We start from the raw sequence: 9,796 nt of genomic DNA, 5'->3' as shown, positions 1-9,796 counted from the left end.
CCTTGCCACACAATCTCTCTCTCTCTCTCATAATCAGTTACTTTTCTCCTAGTCACAATTCACAACTATTCTCCTTTTGAACCATTGATAGAAGGTTTCTCTTTGCTCATTATTCCAGCCATGATGAACTCTTAAAATGGCAAAAGCCACAGGTGATAGAGTGGGCTCTGTGGCATAGGAGGGTCACATAATTATTTATACAATTGATGGAAGTTGTTTTGTAATTCCAACACCCAACCAGGTGCCTGCCGGTGCCAAGTCAACCAAGCCAGCCCAACTGACTCAACTGCTATTTTAAAAGTGAAAGGTTTCTATGCTTCTCCTTCAGAGACGCATACTTCCCCGTTTATCTAACCATCCATTCAATTTAGATCCAATGCTTCAAAGTATTTTATTTTTAATTTTTTTTTGCTAACTATATGAATATGAAAATTGGTATGTGCCATCACCTCAATGAGGCGTACCTAAATAAAATATTAAAAACATATTTTTGATCAAATAAAATAATCAAAATACCCTTGAAACTTTCAGGGGGTATTTTAATCATTTTAATTTATTGATAATATTTTTTTCTATTTTTTTTATAGGTGCGACTTCAAGAGAGGATTGGGCACCCAAATTTTATTTTCAAAAGGTTTTGTATAAAAAAAATTAAAAATAAAATAGTACAGAGTGATTGGGGCCATCTAAGCTGTCCGTTTAGAATGGACGGTTGGTTAGGGGGAAGTATAGAAGTTTTATGTTGCAGGAGAAGCATAAAAAGCTTGCCCATTTTAAAAATATAGAGAACAAAGATAATAATAATAATAATAAATAAATAAAAAGGCAAAAAAAATATAGAGAATGAGTCAAGGTTTTAAAATGTTCTGGATCAGAATCGTCCGATTTGGATTGAGAATTGGTGGAGACAATCCGGTTCCCACAATTTATCGGGAACCAACAAATCGCCCCTAAGAACTATGCGGTTCAATGTAGGAACCAGCCGGTTCTGGCTCTTTGCCAATTCCTACAATAAACTGGTTGATTTGGCCCCAATTTATAACTTTTAAATATATTTTATCAAATTTTTAATTTAACAATATTATTTTTTTATCATAATAATTTCAACTTCTAAAAAAATTATTAAACATGCCCACTCACAAATGTGTGAAGGCCATGGTCCATAAGGCACGATGGAGCATAACAAGATTGAGTTTAGAGGGATAGAGTACTATCATCTGCTAAACATTGGATACTTGTCTTAGTTTTGTATCCCATTCTCCCTTGAATACCCTTCATTACTATGGTTTATGTAAGCTCATGAAGAGTACATTCCAATTTCCCACATAGGTGTGGCTTTTCCTTTTCTTGACATCATTATGATATTAGGATATCTCGAAAAAACCGTTTTTCTCGCTATTCATCGAACTGTTGTCAATTTTTTTTTTCTTTGGCTAGTTCAGCAGTAGGAATCAAACTTGAGATGTAGTGTCAATTGCTAACACCTCAAACCCAAGCCTGATTCCTAACTACTGCAGGTTATGTTTTACTTATAATACCAATCTTGGTTTCCCTTGATTCCGAATAAGAGGGAGCCAACCCCGAAAAAATGGAAGCATACCAGTAGCAACGAACGAAAACAAGTGGTGATATAAAATGAATATTTACTTTTGATATACTTGAACAAAATTGTACAATTCCACCAAAAAAAGAAAAAGAAAGAAAGGCTCTGTTATGAGCTTAGAAGCCACAAAGAATATTGTTGTCAGGGATGATTCTATGCAAGCCAAAGAAAGGCAGAGGTTCTCTGCACGATGTTATGGAAACCAATGCCTTCTCCACCTCTACACAAGCATTCTTGCTTAATAGAGACACTATGTACTCCATAATAGATGCCTCACATGGCATAAGCAGAGGACCACATCTCGTGAATCCGAACTCCTCTTTTGCCATTGACAACAACTCTTGAAAGATGGGGTGGTTGAGATAAGCCAATGGAATCATAAACCGGCTCCCATCTACTGTATAGATGACAAAGTGGCCTTCAACGGCTACCGAACTCCCTTGCTGACTGGGAGTTCGCTTGAGGAAGATTTTCTTCCTCTGCTGGCTGGTCTACTTTTGCCATTTGCAAGCCATCTGCAAAAGTCTCTTAGAGTTAATCATGGCTCCAATGAGGATAAATTAACTTTATAAGAATGAAATGGGAATTCCTTGAGAGAAAGTAGTGGATTTGAGTTGTGTGTAAGAGGTAGGATTTATAGTGTTTTTCAGTCTTCAAATGTGAGGTTCAGACTTCAGAGAGAGAGATAAGGGCTTGGAAGGAAGACAATAGCACATGGAGTTGTTCGCAGGGGCATGGCATATGTTGGTGGTTTGCTAGGTTGCCATTTATCCAATATATCACCATGAATTTTTGTACTTAGATAAAAGGCAACACATGTTGACCTTAGAGACAAAAGTAATGGTGGGTTTTGTAGCAAAAATGTAGTCCACATGTTTAAATGATGCTGGGTGGAGAGAGGAAAAAAAAAGAAAAAGTAAGCTCTTTATTATTATTATTTTATTATTTATTTATTTTTATTTTTTTTTGTGTTTTGAGTGGGAAACTACCATTTCACTATTAATGGCAAAATGGAAAATGATATGAAATGGACTTAACAAAAATGTACGGAATGTTATAGCATTCAGTAAGTGTGTTCAACTCTTCTGTCAGGTTGTCCCTGTTGGGTCCATGTGGCCTTTAAAGACCTTATGAGTGCTTGTAAAATGAAATGATGTAGTAGAACATGAACTCAGTGGGAGTGTGGTCCCTCGTGGGCCATACTAAGCAAACGATGTTTGCAGAAACCAGACTATGCTTGATGACCAAGGCCAGTCGGTTGGAAAAAACCCATGTTACCTGGGCATAAAGAACAAACCGAGAAGGGTTCTAATGGGTTAGCCCTTGATGAGGTTGAAGAATATGCCCGGAGGAGTGAGCCGAGGAACTGTGTAACCCTTGTGTGTGATGGTGCCCTACAGAGATAGGGGCCAAAATCTCATCCATGTACCATCACACGGCATGCATATCGATAGATCGTCCGAAAAAACTAGAAATCGACCTTTTAGGTGAAGTGTATGCATGTGCGAGAGATACCCTTATGCGCTATAGAACTGTTGTCGCATAAGGTCTTGGTGACGTTGACTTGTCTCTAGGAGAGGACATGAAAACCACAGACTGGGATTGCGATCCCTTGGCTCATTGACCGGACTTTTGTGACCCGCTAATGAGCCCCTACTTGGACTATGGATCAAGGGAAACATTGAGTCGGTCTGATAAAGCAAGTGTGATCTGTAGTCCACAGTTGAAGGTGGAATGCCCCATGCTTGTTGATTCCTAAACCATATGGATTATTTTCCAATCAAATTAATTTAACAGTGTTTGTTGTACAATGAAAATTATTTTAAGATTATTATTTGAATTTTTATGAACCTCTGGATATTTTATTTATAATTTTTGGATTTATAAAATTAAAGATATTGATTTTACAATTGTTTAAATATTCAAATAATATTTTAAAATCTTTTTATTAATTTTAAATATATAAAAATATCATAGGGGCCCATTGTGCACATGGGCCGGCCATATTTTTAAAAGGTGGGGTCCATGAGTGCCTCCCTTGGGTGGCACGCCCCATCCTTATTCTCTTTTTTATTTTTTGGTGATATGACATGTGGCCATATGGTTGGAAGCTATTGACTAACTATTGACTTAATATATCTTTGAAAAACTTTGTGGAAAGATTGAGTGGACTTGTGCAATTTTATGGTATGCACAATATTTTGATTAGATTTAATTTATTTAATTTTTATTAATAGTAAAATGGTTTAGGAAATGGGGATAATGGTTCATACACCTTCCATAATGTTGATGACCCATCTATAGAATAGATGGCTCAGATCACTCACCCCATAAGGCACCATTGATCGACAGTCTATGTTCAATCTTACAAGAAGAGGCAAGCCAAAGAAAATATTAAGAAACCATAATCTTATTTAAAGCCTATAAAAAGGGATTGTCTCTACCAACAAATATCTACACTTTTTCTTTCTATCTCTCTCTCTTAAGAAAGTTTATCTCTCTCATGTTTGATCTCTCTCTCCCACATAGTCAAAGAACCTAAAGGTTTAGGTTATGGAGTTCTTCGCTCCTAACTCTCAAATATGGATTTATGCTAAGGGTTTTAGGGTTTAGCAAAAAGAAAATCTATCTCTCTCAAACTAGGCTGCTAAGAGAATTCACTTATGGTTTGAGTTTGTGATCAAAGGGGTTTATGTTCTATTAGTATGGCTTAGTCAAAATTTGCTTTCCAGGTTCGAGATTGAAGCTAGACTGTTGATCCCGCACTATCGGATGGTAGTGACTTGGTGTGGGGTGTAATAAGCCCAGTTGAGGTAATCTGCGGCACTCTTCCTTTTATTTCTTGCAATCTTATCTTTTATTCTCAAGCATAGTGTATTGTTGTTTCAATGATATCAAGTTTTTAAGATCTTCGTTTTATTGTTATGTTGATTTTATATTGAAATTTATCTTATTATAATAAAGACCACATTTAAGTGATCTTTTGCCAAAAGAAAGGGGTGAAAAAAAAAAAATGTATTCCTCGACAAAAGATTACATGGGTCTTTCTTTCATTGGTATCAAAGTTATTGATACTTGATGTTATTAGTTGTCTTTTCTCTTTATTGAGTTTAGATCAAGCTTGGGAATGAGATATAAGAAAGCTAATGACCTTTGTGGTCAAGAAATACACTCACGGTTAAGAATTATTGAAAATTCTTACACCGAAAAAGTACTATGCATAATGAGTATTATGGGCTATTTTGGAGTAGAGATATGAAGAATATAATGAGATATTTTTCTATTACATACTCAGTGATATTTTGTTTATTTAAGAGTAGGATTCACGTGCAAAATTTCAGTGGGAGATCCTATAGGAATTGAGAGTTATGGACTCAACAATGAATGGTGTTAGTCCTGACCATGCAAAATTCAGGAACTGTCCATTGAGTTCCGTGATTTTTCTCACCAACCATATGATTTTATTTTTAAATCAAATTGGACTGCGACTCATAAAATTGAGTTTACTTTCAAAAAAAAAATATTTTATCAAGAAAGTCGTTGTGGTTTGAAAGATATGATCAATTTATTGAAGGATGCGCAAGTGTTGTTTTCTGCAACAAAAATTATTTTCATGACTTGAAAGTTAAGATTTAATTTCTATTTTTAACATAATGTTTTATGGTTCACACTAAATTTTTAGACTTTCATTCTGAGTCTAATTTGTAATAAAATTTATTTGAAAGAGATATATCTATGGAAAGAGAGGAATAAAAAATTTAGATTAAAAATATCTTTGAGGATTGAGATAAACAAATGTTTTATTGAGAGGTGCTTAACCTGATTTTCAATTGAAAAATTTGCATACGTAACTGTCACTAAAATGAATATTCACTAAATGATATGATTTAGGGATAGAACTAAGCATTATTTTATATTTTGAGCCTAATGCAATAATAAAAAAGATTCGAAGATTAACTCTTTATGAGTTGAGAGAAATCATATTTTTATCATGGGATGCTCAAGTTCTATTCTGCAGTAAATTAAAAGATGTGGCATGTTAAGCCACATCCTTGAATTCCCAATTATGAATACCTTTAAGATTCATTTGAAAAGGTTTTATAGTATGCCATGGGTCTGGTTATTATAGAGAGACTTTGTGGTAGCATAGAAACGCTAAAAATCAGTGGGAGAATCGAAATTGTGATATTTAAAATAATGGGATGAAGAAGATATTTTCTTCACGGTGTAAGACAGGAGAATCCAAGTGTCGAAGACATGAACACGTCGTGACATGTGAAACCAATGACCAATATATTCTCCACCAGTTGCGTGCACTTCCAAGATCACAAAAACTTGTCAAACAAGTAAAAGCGATGAATCAATAAAGCCCAGGTACCACACTACATGGTTTTGAGGTATAAAATATATCTCATATTATATGATAAGGTCATATAGGGAAAGAGGATTTAATAACTTTGTTTAACTTCGGTTATATTTTGGCTAATTGTTTTATGAATATGTATAAAGTGTATGGACATTAAGTACTAAGTGCTAACAAATTTGAAAGTGTCGGTTTTAAATACCTTGTGTTTTTGTGCCTCCTTGTGCTTGAGTATGAACTACTTAAGGTAGTGATACACATGGAAAAGTGATTTGAGCAAGGGCTTTGAGCCCTAAGGATGAAACATGAGAGATGGGTGTGACTCATTCAAATATGTAAGCACAAAGAGAGTGTTCTGACAGAACTTGGTCTTGGTGACCATCCTCTCAATAATGTTATTAATATGATGTGTTGCATGTGATGATGATCTCTTGATAAATTATCCATAATTACCAAAAAAGAAGTATTTTGTCAAGGCTTTAATAGATCTTATTTAGTCGTGCTTTATTTTGGATAAAATTATAAGATGATATATATGATTTGTTTTTGTGACCATGAACTTGACTTGGTAGGAAATTAAAGGTGAATGTGGTAAAATGATTTATGAAGGCTAAACATGTATTTTATAATTAAATTGGATGATTTAAGAAAAGCTTAAGTCTATGAATATGGCTTTGAGAAAACCACATAGTCTTGCAAGGTCCACTAAATTTTTATGAAAATCATTTTTAAATTATCATACTATTATATAATTGCTTGTGAATGCATATATATATGCCATGTCAATTTTTTTGTATTAAAAAGAAAAACATTCTGTCTTGAAGGTATTTATAAAAGTGAGAGAAAAACTACCATGCATTTTTTTTTTTTTAAATACCTATATGCCTTGACCCATGTTTTTAGTTATTTAGAATCATCGATTACCTAAGACTTTGAACCATAGGGAATGTTGTAGGAATGTCATCATGCTGGGCTTCCCTGACACATATTGTGTTGATTAGATAACTTAGTTTGAAGAACTCTTTGAGCCCATGAACATATGACCCCATGCGGTAAGAGTACGTGATGGTCTTTTGCGACAACATGTCCATGATTCACGATGAGATGTGAAAGATGAGCTACGACCATTTTTGGAATGAGATCCGAGCAGCAAAGACAAAAATGTGTTGCCTTTATAAATCCTTTTGTGAAAGGATTGATAGTGAAAACCATGATTAATGTATTGAGAGAATAAATAAATCCTTGAGAGAGATTGTAATAGGGAGAGAGAGATGGGAATGAGAGAAATTGAGAAAGAGAGAATATAAGGCCTTCAAAGGCCAAGTAGGAGATGTTGGGTTCATGTGGCTTTATGAGTGCTTGTAAAATGAAATGATATAGTGGAACATGAACTCCGTGGGAGTGTGATCCCTCGTAGGCCATATTAAGCAAACGATGTTTGCAGATATCGGACTGTGCTTGACGATCTAGGCCAGTGGGTTGGGGAAAACTCATGTTACATGGGCATAAAGAACAAACCGAGAAGGGTTCTAATGGATTAACCCTTAATGAGGTCGGAGACTATGCTCGGATGAGTGGGGACTGTGTGATGGTGACCTATAGAGACAGGGGCCAAGATCTCATCCATGTACTATCGCACGACATGTATATCGATAGATCATTCGGGAAAGCCAGAAATCGACCTTTTAGGGTGAAGCGTATGCATGTGCGAGAGATACCCCTATACGCCATAGAGTTGTGGTCGCATAAGGTCTTGGTGACCTTGACTTGTCACTAGGGGAGGACAAGAAATCCACAGACTGGGATTGCGATCCTTGGCTCATCGGCCTGACTTTAGTGACCTGTTAATGAGCCCCTGCTAAGACTGTGGGTCATGAAAAATACTGAATCGGTCTGATAAAGCAAGTGTGGTCTGTAGTCCACAGTTGAAGGTAGAGTGCTCTATGATTGTTAATTCCTAAACCATATAAATCATTTTCCCATCAAATTAATTTATTTGTGATTGTTTTATGATGAAAATTATTTTAAGATTATTATTTGAATTTTTATGAACCCCTGGATATTTTATTTATAATTTTTAGATTTATAAAATTAAAGATAGTGATTTTATAATTGTTTAAATATTCAAATAATATTTTAAAGTCTTTTTATTAATTTTAAATATATAAAAATATCATGGGAGCCTATTGTGCACATGGGCCAGCCATATTTTTAGAAGGTGGGGCCCATGAGTGCCTCCCTTGGGTGGCACGCCCTACCCTTATTTTTTTTGGTGATATGGCATGTGCCCATATGGTTTGGTTGGAAGATATTGACTAAATATTTACTTGATATATCTTTGAAAGATTTTGTGAAAAAATTGAGTAGACTTGTGTTATTTTATGGTATGCAAAATATTTTGATCAAATTTAATTTATTTAATTTCTATTGATGGGGAAATGGTTTAAGAAAAGGGGGTAATGGTTCATGCACCTTCCATAATGTTGATGGTCCATCTATAGAATGGATGACTCAGATCTCTCACCGCACAAGTCACCCTTGATCAACGGTATATGTTTAATCTCACAAGAAAAGGCAAGCCAAAGAAAACCCTAAGAAACCCTAATATTATTCAAAGCCTATAAAAATGGATTGTCTCTACCAACAAATTTCTACACCTTATATTTTTATCTCTCTCTCTAAAGAAAGTTTATCTCTCTCATGTTTGATCTCTCTCTCCCACATAGTGAAAGAACCTAAGGGTTTAGGTTATGGAGTGCTTCTCTCCTATCTCTCAAATATGGATTTATGGCTAAGGGTTTTAGGGTTTAGCAAAAAGAGAATCCATCTCTCCCAAACTAGGTTGCTAAGAGAATTCACCTAGGGTTTGAGTTTGTGATCGAAGGGATTCATGTTCCATTGGTGTGGCTTGGCCAAAATTTGCTTTCCCGATTCGAGATTGAAGCTATACCGTTGATCCCGCGCCATCGGATGGTGGTGACTTGGTGTAGGGTGTAATAAGCCCGGTTGAGGTAATCTTCGGAACTCTTCCTTTTATTTCTTGCAATCTTATCTTTTATTCTCAAGCATAATGCATAGTTCTTGCAATAGCATCAAGTTGTTAAAATCTTGGTTTTATTGTTATGTTGATTTTATTTTGAAATTTATCTTATTATAATAAAGACCACATGTTAGTGATCTTTTGCCAAAAGAAATGGGTGAAAAAAAAAAAAAAAATGTATTCCCCGATAAAAGATTACATAGGTCTTTCTTTCAGTCCCATCTTAAATCCCATGACCCATACTTATTTATGACTTAGACAATGGTGGGTTTTGGTGGGTCTGTGGACTCACTAATTTAAATGAGTCAACCATCCAAAAAAATTTCCCATAGTTTCACTAGTTCATCCTAACCACGACCAGGAGAAAATACATTATATTTTAAGGGCCTAGTTTCTATGTGGCTAAGCCTGCATATGTAGAAATGAGGGCCTCTTAATAAATATATTTTTGAGATGGATTTTAGGACTTAATTTTTAAGGATATGTAATCTCTAACATGGAGATCATGAATATAAAAAAATAAATAAGTTTTAAAACCTAGAAATAATAATTCTAGTAAAAAACATTTGGACTATTAGTTTCCATTATTTTTAGATGCAACACCTACTTGCATCTATTTTTAAGATGGTTGCTTTACACTTTCTATATCCCATATGTAGAAATGCGTCCATCCCGCATGAAACAATTTTCCATATTTTAATACTTTTTTTGTCTAGTCTCGTGAGGTCTGCATAATTTTTGAAGCTTCAACAACTTGTCAAAGGAGGAATCATTTAAAACATATTTTGGA

At 34.9% G+C, this 9,796-nt stretch overlaps 1 pseudogene across 1 annotated transcript; it reads right to left on the bottom strand.

The window, feature by feature from the left end:
- Positions 1 to 1,626: 1,626 nt before the first annotated feature.
- On the bottom strand, positions 1,627 to 2,345 carry LOC110006751 (auxin-responsive protein SAUR68 pseudogene; annotated as a pseudogene). The gene has a single exon (XR_016056188.1). The product of XR_016056188.1 is annotated as an auxin-responsive protein SAUR68 pseudogene (transcript).
- Between the last annotated feature and the right edge of the window lie 7,451 nt (positions 2,346 to 9,796).

This window comes from Amborella trichopoda, chromosome 5, assembly GCF_054954075.1.
Source record: "Amborella trichopoda isolate Santa Cruz 75 chromosome 5, AtrichopodaSantaCruz75HAP2 v2.0, whole genome shotgun sequence".
Taxonomy (NCBI): Eukaryota; Viridiplantae; Streptophyta; class Magnoliopsida; order Amborellales; family Amborellaceae; genus Amborella; species Amborella trichopoda.
This window is presented reverse-complemented; position numbering and strand designations above follow the sequence as displayed.